Source organism: Topomyia yanbarensis, chromosome 2 (assembly GCF_030247195.1).
Source record: "Topomyia yanbarensis strain Yona2022 chromosome 2, ASM3024719v1, whole genome shotgun sequence".
In the NCBI taxonomy this organism is placed as follows: Eukaryota; Metazoa; Arthropoda; class Insecta; order Diptera; family Culicidae; genus Topomyia; species Topomyia yanbarensis.
In genome coordinates, this window is record NC_080671.1 from 5,019,746 (window position 1) to 5,036,147 (window position 16,402).

Below are 16,402 nucleotides of genomic sequence, written 5' to 3' on the forward strand. Positions count from 1 at the left end.
CACTAGGGTGAAAATTTGTTGGTAAAAACCAGTCTTTGTACAGGAGGGCACAAATTCTTATTTCATACTATGTTGCGTTTCGGCTTCGCCTCATCAGAAACCGACACTAACACATTGTCGGAATAGATTAGCGCCGGCTTGACGCAAATCCCTTAAAACTAAAACACACTATGTGTTTCAAAGACTATACAAAGACTGGTTTTTACCAACAAATTTTCACCCTAGTGAGAAATTTTGGTTTTTACCAAATTTTCCTCCTTAGGGTGAAATATAGCATAGTGCTTTCGCATAGGCCTGCTAAGCCAAGACAAGTTTCGGCTTCACTTGTGTCTCATCGGCATAAACAGAACTTCTGCTCGAACGGGACATCACGTTTGATCAGTCGTTTGATTGAAACACATAGTGTGTTTTAGTTTTAAGGGATTTGCGTCAAGCCGGCGCTAATCTATTCCGACAATGTGTTAGTGTCGGTTACTGATGAGGCGAAGCCGAAACGCAACATAGTACGAACAACACATATTTTTACATGCAATCCAATGTAAATTTATGTGAATTGGAACGCTCCTTTTATGTGCATCTGGAAAGACGTAAAGTTACAAGATTTTTTTTTTGCTGTGCAGTGTAGCAGCAGTTGTATCAAGGACAGGGAGAGAAGGCGTATATGGTGACAGGAAAAGAAGAGTAAAACTTGAAACTTTCGCGCAAATGGGAGATCAGCGAAACAAATTAGCGTCTCAGTCTAGTAAGTCGTTGACTACCGGATTGGCGGATGGTATTCTTCGGACCCGCGGGGAATCCTTAAAAGTCATCGGACCTCGAGTCGCTCTCGCTTCAGTTTCCTTCTATGCAGGCGTAGTGGTAAGGGCGATGGCGGTTACATAGTGGCACTCTGGAGCTGATCGGTTCCACAAGGCAGGAGGAAACTCTAAAAACGAGAAATAAAAGAGAGGGGCTAAATTGGGATATTTATCGTTTTTATGAAGGTATAAATAAGGGACATATAGGGGAAACCACGAGTTGCCAGCATATCTCGGACTGGTACATTGGGTGGTCTACCTCGGGCCCGAAGGGATTCCTTTAACTGAGACCTGGCGTCACAATACCCGGCGCACACCCAGACAACGTGTTCGATGTCGTGATAGCCCTCGTCACAAGCGCACAGACTACTCTCCGCAAGCCCAATACGCCGCAAATGCGCATCCAAGGTGTAGTAATTGGACATAAGTCGGGACATTACACGAATAAAATCCCGACCCACATCCATCCCCCTGAACCAAGGCTTCGTTGATACCTTTGGGATAATCGAATGTAGCCATCGTCCAAGTTCCCCATTGCTCCACGAGGTTTGCCAACTGTTGAGCGTCCTCTGATGACAAATACTAAAAAATTCGTTGAAGCAGATTGGTCTTTCGTATATGTCACCATTTAATGCGCCCACCTTTGCTAATGAGTCGGCCTTTTCATTTCCCGGGATACAGCAATAAGAGGGGACCCAAACAAAGGTAATCTGATAAGATTTTTCAGATGACGTACACAAGGACTCCTGTATCTTCCCCAGAAAATACGGGAATTGCTTTTTAGGATTAACTGCACGAAGAGCCTCGATAGAGCTGAGACTGTCCGAAATGATGAAGTAGTGATCTGTGGGCAGAGTGTCGATGATCCCAAGGGTGTACTGAATTGCAGCTAGATCTGCGACGTAAACTGAAGCAGGATCATTGAGCTTGAATGAAGCGGTGATAGTATTGTTGAAGATACCGAAGCCAATGGACCCATCAAGATTTAATCCGTCAGTGTAAAACACTTTGTCACAGTTAGAGCTTTTTTGGATTTCCAGGGATTGCCGATTCCCGGGAAATTGTGTTTTCTCATTCCCGGGATTCGGGAATTCCGGGAAAAAAGATTTTTAATTTATTTCAAAAGGCTTAGGTTCTGCGAATGAAATTCTGTAGGAAATATCAGAATGCAGATGCTTTTCCAACTGATTTGCAGATCTTTGGACTATATATCTTTAGGCTCGCTGATATGTTTTCATGATTTTTTAGGTATATAGTCCAAGCCTTACTCAAAATACTACTAAAAATGTTGATATTTTCATGCAAAAATTGATTAATTTGCCGGCCGTTGTACCGAAGCATTTCCTTACAATAGCGTTAGTGAATGGCACGATATCTCTGCAACCGATGAGCCGATTGATCAGATTTTTTAACAGTTCTTTTAATAGTTTATTTTAATAGTTAAATCTTGAATGAAAAGTCTTGAATAAATGCAATCAAATTAGAAATTGAAATGGCGGTAATTTCTTAAAAAATCGATGAGTGTTTGTTTCAAAACTTGGGATGGTTTGTAGTGATATCATGATTAATGCAAACGCTATTTAAAATAAAGAATGTTTCGAAAACGTCTGCAGAAATATTTGATCGGTTTATCGAGTTTCGTCTAATTTGTTATACCGTAACTGTAATATTTGTAAATTTTTGGATGTATGAAAAGAAAGACATAACGCTGTAGCTGTCCAATATCATGTGCATCCAACCTATTTGAATGTCGCTTTCAAGGATGCAGGCAAGATTTTTGAAGGGATAAGATCAAGCAATTCAGATACTTGCCCGTAACAGGAAATTAATGGTGGACTTCATCCATCGCTGCACAGTTCGTCCATTATCTGCTTGTTTTTGATTTACACTTAATTCGGAATGATGCTGATCCTACTGCGACAGAAATGGATTCCATATATCACATTTTCTCATTTGATCGGAAATAACTGCACAGTACCCTGAAGCAACTTAATCTTTTCATTCAATATTACCAAAGAAGGTGCTTTACATTAAATTGATCCATCGTATCAGAACAACAAATTCCAATTTTGGACGGTAACTCCAGCAGCTGCGTTTAGTATATCGTCCCAATCGTATTCGTGATTATCAAAATTTAGGTTATACATATAGCCAAGAAAAATCAAAAGAAGTTTATGTTGCGTAAACTTATTGACGAGTTGTCAAATGATTGAATGATGTGTAGGACACCAAATCGCCTTTTTCTGACAACTGCTTTTAGGACAGATATGCATGCAATCAAACGGCTTTAAAAACTTTTCAATTTATTCTTTTTTTTTTAAGAAAATCATTCACCTTTTTATTTTTCTTCTTTATTCCCGGGATCCCGGGATTTCCCGGGAAATTTATTATTTATTTCCCGAATCCCGGGAAGCTGAAAACCGTCGGGAAATGGAAGCTCTAGTCACAGTCGACTTCTCGGAATTTTTATAAAGTATATTGGGGATCACTTGCGGGCGTATATGGTCTGAGATTCCACGAATCTCTTCCTTCATGGATGTGTCGAAGAATACAGTAGAATCAGAAGTATCTAGGAAACGAACACGGTTGGGAGTATATGAAGAAGGATTAATGCTCTGTGCCACGTAGTCGAAGTACAAGGACATAAAACGGGTTTGGGAATAAAGCTCGACGAGCCTCTCGAAGTTTTCAATCACCAACGGGTTCAGAATGTCGCATCGGATGAGCAATCGATATGAGAGTTCCCAAAATCGATTTTTTAGCGGAAGAACGCCCACCAGCACTTCGAGACTCATCGTATGGGTCGAGTGCATGCAACCCAAGGCAATGCGCAAGCAACGATACTGGATTCTCTCCAGTTTGATGAAGTGTATGTTCGCAGCGGAGCGGAAACAGAAACACCCGTTCTCCATCACCGACAATATCGTTGTTTGGTATAACCTGATCAGGTCTCCTGGGTGAGCACCCCACCATGTTCCAGTTATTGTTCGGAGAAAATTGATCCTTTGTTGGCATTTCTGTTTCAGATACCTAATGTGACATCCCCAGGTACCTTTAGAGTCGAACCAGACCCCGAGATATTTAAATGTGAAAACCTGGTTGATCGTTGCACCCATGAGTAGAAGCTGGAGTTGCGCCGGCTCATGCTTCCTAGAAAAAAAACAACCAACTCAGTTTTCTCCGTGGAGAACTCAATACCCAGCTGAAGAGCCCAAGCAGACAAATTGTCCAAGGTATCTTGTAATGGTCCTTGCAAGTCGGCAGCTTTGGGCCCTGTAACAGAGACCACCCCGTCGTCTGCAAGTTGCCTTAGCGTGCATGAATTGGCAAGACAATCGTCAATGTCATTCACGTAAAAATTGTAGAGCAGGGGACTTAGACATGAGCCCTGGGGAAGACCCATGTAGCTAAATCGCGATGTTGTTAAATCGCCATGCGAAAAGTGCATGTGCTTTTCAGACAACAGGTTTAGCAAAAAGTTATTAAAAATTGGTGAAAGACCATGCTGGTGCAGCTTCTCTGACAGAATGTTGATAGAAACTGAGTCAAAAGCCCCCTTAATATCCAAGAAGACTGATGCCATCTGCTCTCTGTTAGCATATGCCATTTGGATTTCTGTAGAAAGCAACGCAAGGCAATCGTTCGTCCCTTTGCCTTTGCGGAAGCCAAATTGTGTATCTGACAGTAAGCCATTTGCTTCAACCCAATTGTCGAGGCGAAACAAGATCATTTTCTCGAACAACTTCCGAATACAGGACAGCATTGCAATCGGCCGATACGAGTTGTGGTCGGAGGCTGGTTTTCCTGGTTTTTGGATGGCGATGACCTTCACTTGCCTCCATTCATAAGGGACAATGTTACCCTCAAGAAACTTGTTAAATAAATTCAACAAGCGCCTTTTTGCAGTGTCAGGCAGATTCTTCAGCAAGTTGAATTTGATTCTGTCTAACCCTGGGGCGTTATTGTTGCACGATAAGAGAGCAAGTGAGAACTCCACCATCGAAAACGGTGTTTCGTTCGCGGTATCTTGAGGAGACGCGGCGCGGCACGTTTTCTGTCCCGGGGCAGAGTCCGGACAGATCTTCTTGGCGAAAGCGAATATCCAACGGTTTGAATATTCCACGTTCTCGTTGGTACTATTACGGTTACGCATACGTCGAGCCGTACCCCAAAGAGTGCTCATCGCTGTTTCTCTCGTTAACCCGTCGACGAACCGGCGCCAATAACTGAGTTTTTTGGCTTTCATTAGACTCTTCATTCGCCTTTCTAACGACGCGTACTGTTGATAGCTAGCGGGTAACCCGTCTTCCCGGAAGGCCTTATATGCAGTGGACTTTTCCGCGTACAGCTCTGAGCACTCTTTATCCCACCACGGGGTGGGAGACCGTCCATGGGTATTCGCGCTGGGTACTGGTTTAGTCTGAGCTTGATTCGCACTGTCGAGAATCAAGCCAGCCAAAAACCTGTACTCTTCCTCCGGAGGAAGTTCTTGAGTGGATTCGATTTTAACGGATATCGCGGTCGCGTAACTCTTCCAATCAATGTTCCGTGTGAGGTCATACGAGGCATTGATTGTTTCCGATGGTCTTGAACCGTTAGCAATTGAAATCACGATAGGCAAATGATCGCTACCGTGGGGATCAGGGATCACCTTCCACATGCAATCTAACTGTAGCGATGTCGAACAAAGCGACAAATCCAACGCGCTTGCGCGTGCTGGTGGTGTAGGAATCCGCGTCATTTCTCCCGTGTTTAAGATGGTCATGTTCAAATTATCGCAAAGATCTTGGATTAATGTTGATCTATTATCATCATGAAGACAGCCCCATACCGTACCGTGCGAGTTAAAGTCTCCCAGAACTAGCCGCGGTGCTGGTAAGGATTCCGTGATATTACAAAGCGTTCGGTGCCCTACCGAGGCTCTAGGAGGAATGTAGATGGAAGCAATGCAAAGGTCTTTACCTTTGATTAGAACTTGACAAGCGACAATTTCAATGCCTGGTGTCGAAGGGAGGTTAATTCGGTTGAAAGAATAGCACTTTTTGATCCCCAAAAGTACTCCTCCATAGGGGTTTTCTCGATCCAGACGAATTATATTAAAGTCGTGGAAATTGAGATTTATATCGGAAGTTAACCAAGTTTCACATAATGCGAAAGCATCACATTTTAAACTATTTAGTAAAAATTTGAAGGAATCGATTTTCGGGAGAATACTTGTGCAATTCAACTGTAGGACAGTGATCGAATCAGTGACCTCGTTTGATGACTTAGCCATCGAAGGATACGATCGCTGCAAGGAGGGGCCATTTAGTAGTCAACTGCTTCAAAAATGTTTGCACTATAGGGAGAAAACGTATCAGAAGGCTTTTAAGAGGATCAGTAACATTGAAAGCTGTGAAAATTAAGTCCACTATGTCAGAAAATTTCATTAGTCCGCTACTGGACTGAGTATCTGTTTGAAAAAAGGGGACACTTGGGGTTTTTGGTGTCCCTGGAAGTGGTGGGTACTCCTTGTTAGAATTAATATTTCCAAGTCCTGGAGCAAATTGCTTCGGCTTTTGTGCATCTCTTCCGTTGGATTTATTGATTGTAGTTGGCGCACTCTGAGTGGATGACACCTTGGCACCCTTACGAGGCAATGTAGGGGAGGCTGGATTTCTCCTCTTCCTGGATTCCCCTGGGTTAACCAAAGATGTTCCCTCTCGTGGGTCGTCAGATTCTTGCTCAACGTTAGCCAAACCAGCATAGGGATTTTCGGACAGAACAGATAGCGAAGCATTCTTTAGCATTTCTGCATAAGAACGCCTTGAGCGTTCCTTAAGGGAGCGCTTAATTTTATCCCCGCGCTGCTTGTACGCAGAACATGATTTAAGAGCATGTGAAGGGCCCCCGCAGCAAATACACTTTTCAGTTTCTTTGTCGCAAGAGTCATCCTCATGCTCTCCTTCGCATTTGCCGCATCGTTTCTTATTTCCACAATATGTGGCTGTGTGGCCCAACTGCTTGCAATTGCTGCAGCTCATGACCCGCGGTACAAACAGGCGAACTGGTAGGCGAACCTTGTCAAGGAGGATGTAGTTGGGAAGAGAGGACCCGGCGAATGTCACCCGAATCGAGCCTGATAGAGAGTAGGTAGTCTTACCTCCCTCGGTGTTTGCGGTATACAATTGTTTGCATTCCAAGATCTTAATCTGTTCAAGTGAGGGGTCCTTAAAGCAGCCAACCCCGTGCTCCAACAGTTCTTCGCATTTCAGGCCCGGTTCGGACACTACCCCATCGATTTCACAGGCCACACAAGGCACGTACGCTTTAAATTCCCGCGTAAAGCGCTCAGAGCAAGCAATCGCGTTTGCCTGGCCGAGATCACTCACTAGAACACGTATCTTGTTTGCCCGAACACGTGTTATCTGAGTTACAGCCGGGTAATTAGCAGTCAGATCTCGAGAAAGTTTTAATATATTAACCGGTTTCTCTCCGGTCCGAAAATATACCACCCATGGCCCAGAGGAACCTTCTGGGTACTGCTTTATACGGGGAGCAATGCGAGTATTAGGGGGATCAGGGACTTCCATGATTACATCAGATGGTATTTCGCCCTCGGCCATTTAAGCACGAGGGCAGAGCGTTATATAAACGGGAATGTGTCTTATTATTTGATTACAAGGTAGAGTAAAAATAGGGAAAAGGCAAGAAAGCAAACGAGGAAAAAAATAAAGCAAAACTTATCTGCAAACAACGTCGATTGTTCCGCACCAGCGAAAACAATGTACTGGATTTACTGCCGGCACCAGCAGAATGGCAGCTAACGAACGAACAAAGGATGACCTTGAATCACACCGCAACACACCGAACACCACTGTGAAATATAACGATCCGTTCCGTTCAAAGGTTGGGAGACGTATGATGGCTGGTTATGATTAATATAGATGTTAGATGTTATTTATTATAGAGGGTTAACCTAAGGGTCATTCTCCTCCGTAGCCGTGTTTAATATAATGGTGGATTACATATTACATATTCAGTGCGATTTACACATATGTACAATGAATCGACAGCTACGAAATTGAGTCGCTATATGTCGACACTGAAACACTTGAAACCGGCGGATCTAGGAGGAGGGTTCGGCGATTTGGACCCCACCAAAAACTTTCAACTTGTTAAGAAATTTTAAATTAGTTTCGCAACTCAAAATCATTTCAAACCAAATTTTGCACTGGTTTTTCAGACCCACTAGGAAAATTTAGTCTAGAGGAATTAGAAAATTTTATTCGCGTAGAGGGGTACTTGATGAGGGAAGGGCGGTTTAGGGAAGGGTGGTGAGTGATGTGGGGGGAATGGGGGGTGGGGCTCACCGTGTCCCCCTAACTACGACCCTGTTCAAATACAGAAAAACTATGTAAGTCAAAAAAAAAATTGGCCGGGATTAAGTTGACGATGTTCAAATGTGAATTTGCTGTGTGTCCGTACTGTTAATCCCGTAACTCCGGAACCGGAACTCGGAATTTAATGAAATTCAATATCAGCCTATGGGAACGTTGTACCTTTCATTTGAGACTAAGTTCGACGAAATCGGTTCAGCCATCTCCGTGTAACCGATGCGCATATTTTTGGTCACATACATACATACATACATACGCACACACACAGACATTTACCGAATTCGACGAACTGAGTCGAATGGTATACGACAGACGGCCCTTCGGGCCGGGATTAATTTGACTTTGTTCAGAGTGATTGCATAACCTTTCTATATGAGAAAGGCAAAATTGACTTGTTTGTCCAATGTTTGTCTTATCTGTACAGACACCGCATGGTATTTCGTAAACAACATTATTATTAGTGAGTACTTGTTTCACAATTACTAGAGAATTTGGACGATAATGGACGATAGTGGGTCTGAAAAACCAGTGCAAAATTTGGTTTGAAATGATTTTGAGTTGCGAAACTAATTTAAAATTTCTTAACAAGTTGAAAGTTTTTGGTGGGGTCTAAATCGCCGAACCCTCCTCCTAGATCCGCCGGTTTCAAGTGTTTCAGTGTCGACATATAGCGACTCAAGTTCGTAGCTGTCGAATATGTAATAGACATTTCCACCATTATATTAAACATGGCTACGGAGGAGAATGACCCTTAGGTTAACCCTCTATGATAAATAACATCAAACATCTATATTAAACATAACCAGCCATGGAATCGTAGTTTGGATAAATGAGAAAGGCAAAATTGCACCACTAGGTGAATTAAAACGAGTTTTTAAAAAACGTTTGGAACAGCATACTTCACTTAGTTTCAATGCCCTATCAACTTATGCTATCGCTGAATTTTTCTTATGCTTAAATGGACTCGAGGAATTATAGTCTAAGTATCTGCCTTCTGAATCCTTCGGAGTCCATTCCGTGGTGAGATGGTCCTCCTCCCTACGCACTATTGTATCCAAACACCGTATTTGACCATCCTCCTCAAGTTCTATGGTGAACTGCAGTCGTAGGTGGAAACTGCTAAACACCTCCACCATGCGCTCCACTTGTTCTCTTCGCACACTCGATAAACAGTCGTCAACGTACCGCTTAAAGCAAATTGGTACAATGCCTTCTTGATGCAACTGTTCCAGCGCACTTCTCTCAACTCTCTCCAACACTATGTTTGCTACAACTGGCGATAAGGGAGATTCCATTGGTAACCCAAGAAACGCTGCTTGAAGAAACGACCTTGATGCATGAAAAAAGTTGATGTCAACACCAACTCAAGCATTGCAATGAAGCTGCTATCAGGAATCTTGGTGTGTTCCTGCAATTCGCCCCATCGTAGTCGTACACTTTCTATTGCGTAATCCACAGGCACATTAGTGAATAGTGAAACAACATCCAACGAAAACAACGCACACTCATTGATTACAATGTGCTTTCGAATATCGCCGATTAATTCAAAGCTATTCACTATATGGTGATCCGTTTTACCAACAAAGCAGCTGAGGATGACTGAACATGTTAGTTGGTCCAAACGTCCGGTAAAATGCAGTTTGATTTAATTTTCACCGAAAAAATCGATGACCATCCTACCAAAATTTCAACTCGTGTAATGCACAATATACTTCGCACATAGCAAGGAAACGGGTGCAAGTTGTACACGGTTTAACTGTGTGCGAGTTGCAAAAATGCCATAGCGTCTTCCGCTTTTTATGGTGTTCGGACGATAAAGTCATGATGTTGCTCGCTTGGAATTCAAGCATCGACTGATTCAAACAGACACGCGGCACCTCTATTTATAATTTCCTGGTATTTCCTGGTCACTAAATGCCCCCTGTTGACAACTCAGCCCGAATAGACTGACTCATGCATGAAAGTTTTCATGTTTTCCGATATCTATTACTGTTTACGGATTTTTCAATAGCGAACTGTTGAAATGAATTAACTATATAGCAATAGAACATAATTTCAGTTAATTCCGAATTTTTTGGTAGTCCATTTATCCATAATTAAAAGAGATATTAGCGTTCAAAATAGAAACGCAAAAACGTGACATCGTTTGATTTTAGAATAACACCCAGCCCTAGATAGTGCAGTGAGACATTTTCAATGTCAAAAAGAATAATCGATTTTTTGAAAGTTGTAAATAAAGTGCTAAGGGATCATAATGTGTCTGTTGATACGAACTGTAAATAAATAAATAAACTACAATTTGTTGTGTTCTCGGCCACTGTTGCATCGACGGCAACGATTTGTCTTGACAGTAGATATGTTGGGCCAGCTGAAAGCTGGGATAGCCGATGCTTTCGTGACACAGCAATACCGGACACCTCCAGCGCGTGGTAGTCTCGTTCGACCGATGGACAGACCGAATCGGCAGAACGGAACATCGAGTACTATCGCGGGCTCGTCGCTTGTTTCCACCATCATGCCTTATATGTTGAATCCGAATAACGTTTGGTGAAATGACAGAAGTTTTGATTAAACTTCAAGAAAACAATCCACAATAATTTCAAATCGATGATATTTTTCCAAATAATTTTTCATAAATGAATAAATTGAGAATGTTCAGTCTTCTCATTTAAAAAAAAACCTGTTTTAATCCACCTAGAGGTGCAATTGTGCCTTTCTCATTTCTCCAAACTATGATTTAGTAGCTGGTTCGTACAATATAACATTATGGTAATGTTTTTCAAAAAAATTCACCTTTTTACATTCATCGCAGAATTCGTTAGAATCGGGAATTGCTGCGTGATCGTACGTATCACCCTGTAATTCAGGAACCAGAACTCGTATCCACACAAAATTCAACAGCAGCTGATGGACCTTTCATTTAAAATCAAGTTTGTCAAAATCGGTTCAGAAAATTCCGAGAAACCGATGTGGACAAATCAACAAATTTTGTTTTGTAACCATACTCTTCAACTCGTAATCCGGAACAAGATGTCGGTTGAAAATGAAATTCAATAGCAACCTATGGGAATATTATACCTTTCATTTGAATCTTAGTTTGTAAAAATCGGTTCAGTCATCTCCGAGAAACCGATGTGGACATTTTGTTAACAAATCCGCACATACACACATACATACATACATACATACATACATACATACATACATACATACATACACACATACATACACACATACATACACACAGATATTTTGCGATCTCGGCGAACTGAGTCGAATGTTATGAGTCGGTTAGAAAGTCGGTTTTTGGAGCAATTGCATAACCTTTCTATATGAGAAAGGCAAAAGAATAATATTTAGCTTAATCAGCATGAGTTCAATAGTATTTTCATGTGATTATATTTTGAAATGATGGTGGAATGGCTTTGAAAGTGGAGGGAATGGGGGGTTAGTAGAGTGGGAGTGGAGGATGCGTCAGAAATCGGTTCAGTCATCACCGAAGAACCGATTTGACTTTAATTGTGGAATATGCCCGGAATTCCGGACTTCCGGAATCGTCGATAGTAGGCAATATATTCAAAGAATGTTTGATTGGCAATCAGTGATCTAGATCTGCGATTAGAAGTATTTTGGTGACCATTTCAATAGTTTTTAGCCTCTGAGGTATTACGATTGTACCGATTTATATGGGAAATTCCAGTGTATCCTTACTAACACCCCTGTAACTCCGGAAGCAAGAGTCAGAACCGAATGAAATTCAGCAGCAGTCAATGGCATTACTGTATCTTTCATTTGAAATCAAGTTTGTAAAAATCGGTAGAGAATTCGTTGGGGAATGGGTGTGATATTAGCTTAGGAACTTGGCGAGTTCCCCGGGGGCGTCATGACCTGTCATAGGTGGCCAATTTGGTCAAAGCTGCTTTGATTGATCATTAGTGATCCAGACCCGCAAACTAGAGTAATGTTACATCAATTTCAATATGTTTTACATCATTTGAACATCATGGTGGTACCAGTTTATATGGGAATTTGCTGTGTGACCGCACTCTTCAACCCGTAACTCCGGAACCGGAAGTCGGATCAACTAAAAATTCAATAGCAGCTTATGGGAGCGTTATACCTTTCAGATGAAACTAAGTTTGCGAAAATCGGTTCAGCCATCTCTGAGAAAATTGTGTGAGTTTAAATGACACACACACATACACACACACACATACATACACACACACAGACATTTGCCGATCTCGACGAACTGAATCGAATGGTGTATGACACTCGGCCCTCCGGGCCTCGGTTAAAAAGTCGATTTTTACAGTGATTGCATAGCCTTTCTTTATATGAGAAAGGCAAAAAACAATGGTACCCTCGCCGAATTCGATTATTTTATTGTGTGGTTGCTTCAACCGTTGAATTAATGTTCTGATTAATAATTTTAGAAAGTGTTATTTTAATAAATTCTTACTCTCAACTTTAAAACCTAATAAAGATTGTAGGTTAGTACCTTACAAAATTGAATTGCCTTTAAACGTTTTAACAGGGACAGCAATTTGAATGATTTGAACCATGAAATTCTACGTTGCAAGAATATTTTATGATTTAAATTGCGTTGAAATAGGGGTAATCACCCTATTCACGATTTCCACCCCGAACGTATCTATGTACCCGCTTTACCATTATGCCAGCACGTTTCTACATCAACGCGCAGGGCCTGCTGTGCAGCAGTGGAAGCAGTCAGTAAACTATTACGCTGAAACACAAATCCTGAGTGGCTCCTAAAATTAGTCCAGAATTTGTCGAAATTCAATCAAAATCTAATTCCACATCATTAAACTTTGCAACCAGCACCGGTTGAACCCGGATTCCGGTCGAACCAGACTGGAACGGGATGCACTTTCGGCTACTCGCTGCACACCTGCCACAACAGAATGCTGCTCTCAAGACAAACTTTTCCACTTTATTGTGGCAAAACTCGCTCTACGCGCTGGTGTGTCGTGAAGTCAAAGTCACGTACGTGCCCTAATCCTGTCCCCCGTGCGACAGCTGGAAGGAGCAACAATTTTCATTTCAAATCGTTGTAATTTTGTATCAACTGGATGGAGATGCTATTTTAGGAGTGCCATCAGAATGCAGCTTTCAGCTTCTTACCTACCGTACTATGGACGAGCATACATCTGGGCTTACAAGATAAATACAAACCTAAAATACTTCTCACCGGGAAAAGTTCGTTTCAAGTGTTGAGCAACAATGGCACATCGGAATTGAGTTTGCTCCGCCTGCTAAGTGTGTTGGTAAACAAGGCAAGGCACACCATGCCAGTCGGTGTGGCAACGAAAAGTTTACGACCACGGACTTTGAGTACTATACTCCAGTTTACCCAGCCTGCTTGGATGCTGCCGGTCGAACAATAAGAAAGAGGCTAGCTTCTATCTTTAGTTTGTTTAGCAAATTTACGTTCATCAGAATGGCACTGGGGTGGTTCCATTCCTCTTGTTTCTACTCCATTCCACCGGCCCCTTTGGGGCAGATCTGTGAACCCACAGTTACTACTAAGAACGGAAAGTTTTCAAATTAAAGCGAGTGTTCGCAAGGATAAATTTAATTTATTACGAGTGTCATTTGAATTTGAATGCTAACTCTGTCTGCTAGTGCCAACAATGAACTTTGGGGGAAGAAGTGTCAAAAACCGACTTTCAAAGTTTTGCTGGCGCACTACTTGACAGCCTTGAATCACAATCACACAAATGGTTTTGTTTAGAAAACTAATTTCAAAATCTGCCGGATAAATTCGAGCTGTTTGTTGTACGGGCTTGTGACGCAATTGCACACATGTATTCGGGAAACTTCGTCTAATTCAAATGTTTAGTTTAATTACCAAAATCAACATTATCTCTTACGTAAACAATGCCTTTGTTTTATTTCGAGTTTAAACGTGAGGATTCTAGAGCGGAACCTACTTCGATCGTACGTCAAATAATAGATTTGAATGCACTGACTAAAATCAATCAATCGTTTTCGGATCAATAATTGGTACTTCCATTCGAATAGGCAACGTAAACGGGAAAAGAGTAGCAAAAATATTATTTTTTCTCCAAAAACTTTTTAATTGGATTTATTTTACAAATTATTCCATTTTCAATTATGAACAACTCTTTCGAGCTTGTCGAAAAGGTCTCAGTTTTTGAAAACTACGGCAATATAAACAATGACAATGAAAAACAATGTTATATATATAGCTGAATATATCTGCTCCCAGGAGGATGAGGAAGGTCGTTAAAGGAAATCTTTATTAATGGACATGATCACTATCCTGTATGAGTTATGACAATGCCTGCAGGAAACAGCAATTAATTTTAATTGATTTTCACCGGATTGTGTTGTTGGGAAGAATGAAAAAATTGATTCAGACATGTACGAATTTAATTTATTTTGTTCCATTCAAGGCAAAACATAACACTTTCGTTCGCTGATATTTATCCTTCGGCTATTCATCTCCATCTGTAGTCATAATGGAAATGTCACGGCTAATTCCGTTTGTACGTCAAATGCTTCACACTTCTGAACGCTCACTCTGACGTCAGTCAGGACATCGATAAAAAGGAGCACAAGTAAAGCATTCCACAAATTTCAACTCTACATAGAACATGGATGCCAGCAGTATAAGCATTGCAGTACTCAGGAGGCTATGATTTGCGGGTTGACATGTACGCAAAACTTCCATCCATCCTTATCGCATAGCAGGTCATGGACGGAGGAAGACCCTCTGCCGACCGCCACCAGAGAGCACCACCAGGCAGACAGTCAGTCAGTACGGGAGTCACTCCATTTCAATTTACATGCAAAATGCATCAAGGAGCGTTCCGCATGGCGAGCCGAGCATGTGCTTCGAAATAGTAGCCACACACGTACACACATTCTACCATGTGCTGGAGATAGCGTTCCACTTTCCACATCCGTCTACTGCCGACTGACACCGAGCAAATTGGTGTAGGATACCCTGCTTGTATCGTAATAAATGTCCTTGCTGTGAAATGAAGCCAAAGCTTCACGGAACTCTTGTCAATTAATTGACTACCAATCGCTCGTTTACGCATCATTGAAGTCGACACTGGTAGAAGGCCTTGACTGGACAAGGGAGGACATTGATTTTGTGTTTCCATGACAAAGGGTTGTCCATCGGAGATAGCAGTCCGGACAGCAAAGTGATAATCATCTTGGAATAATTACAACCATAATTTGCGAGTGCCGCATCTTCCGGCAAGGGTTAACAACGTTTCGCACTTTGGGCGCGGTGTTTGCTGGTAGTGGAAACGCGTTTCCATGGTTTCGGCGTATGTCGCTAGCAACTTACGGTTTTATGTACTTATAAATGAGAATGATAGACACTGAAAGTGAAGCATTTCTGCAATTCTTCAAAATTTCTGAACAATAGAATTTCAACCACTTTTGCTACCATATGATAAATTTTGATAAGTTTAAAGAAGAGATTCTCAAACAGCCGAATCGATCATTATAAGTTGCCAATTTTGTTGCCCTAGTGTGAAACGTATAATTCTAAACGCTTGACATAATCTGGAAAATTAAAAAAAAATCTGGCAATTTGTCTGGCTCGACCGGATGTCTGTTTAGTGGTGAAAAATCTCTTAGTTTTCAGATAATTTTAAAGCATTCGCAAAGCTACCGACCAGTGTTGCCACTTTTGCAAAAGGTCAGATCCGTAGTTTTACTCCTCCTATTTGCTTTCTCGTGTCAATGTGGAGCTGAGTTGGAATTTTGGGGCGTTTTCAGTAGGTTAAGATAATACGTTTTAGTTTTACGTCGGGGAGTAGTTCATATATTATCTTTGGATCAGGCATCATTTTTTTGTTCTCGCTGGAATTATTAAGTTATGAAATGGCCAAGATCTTTTATTTATTTCCTTATCTTCGGTATACACCGTACAGACGCATTTTAAAACTATATATTTCTTATTAATATCTTATATCTATGCTTGGTAATGTTAAAATCATACACTGAAGAAGCTTCGTTAAATCTGCGGCAACATCTTTCCAGTGGAATATTTTGTCCATATGAAGTACGGTGTCTAGGGATCCACAACAGAGTGGGGTTACGGAGAACACGAGGAGGCGCATACAAATTAACGCCCGAGAGAAGATCGGGACTGTCGATATTACCTGACAGCAAGTCGAAAACAAAAACTCTTTGCAGGATGATACGGCGAGTCGCCAG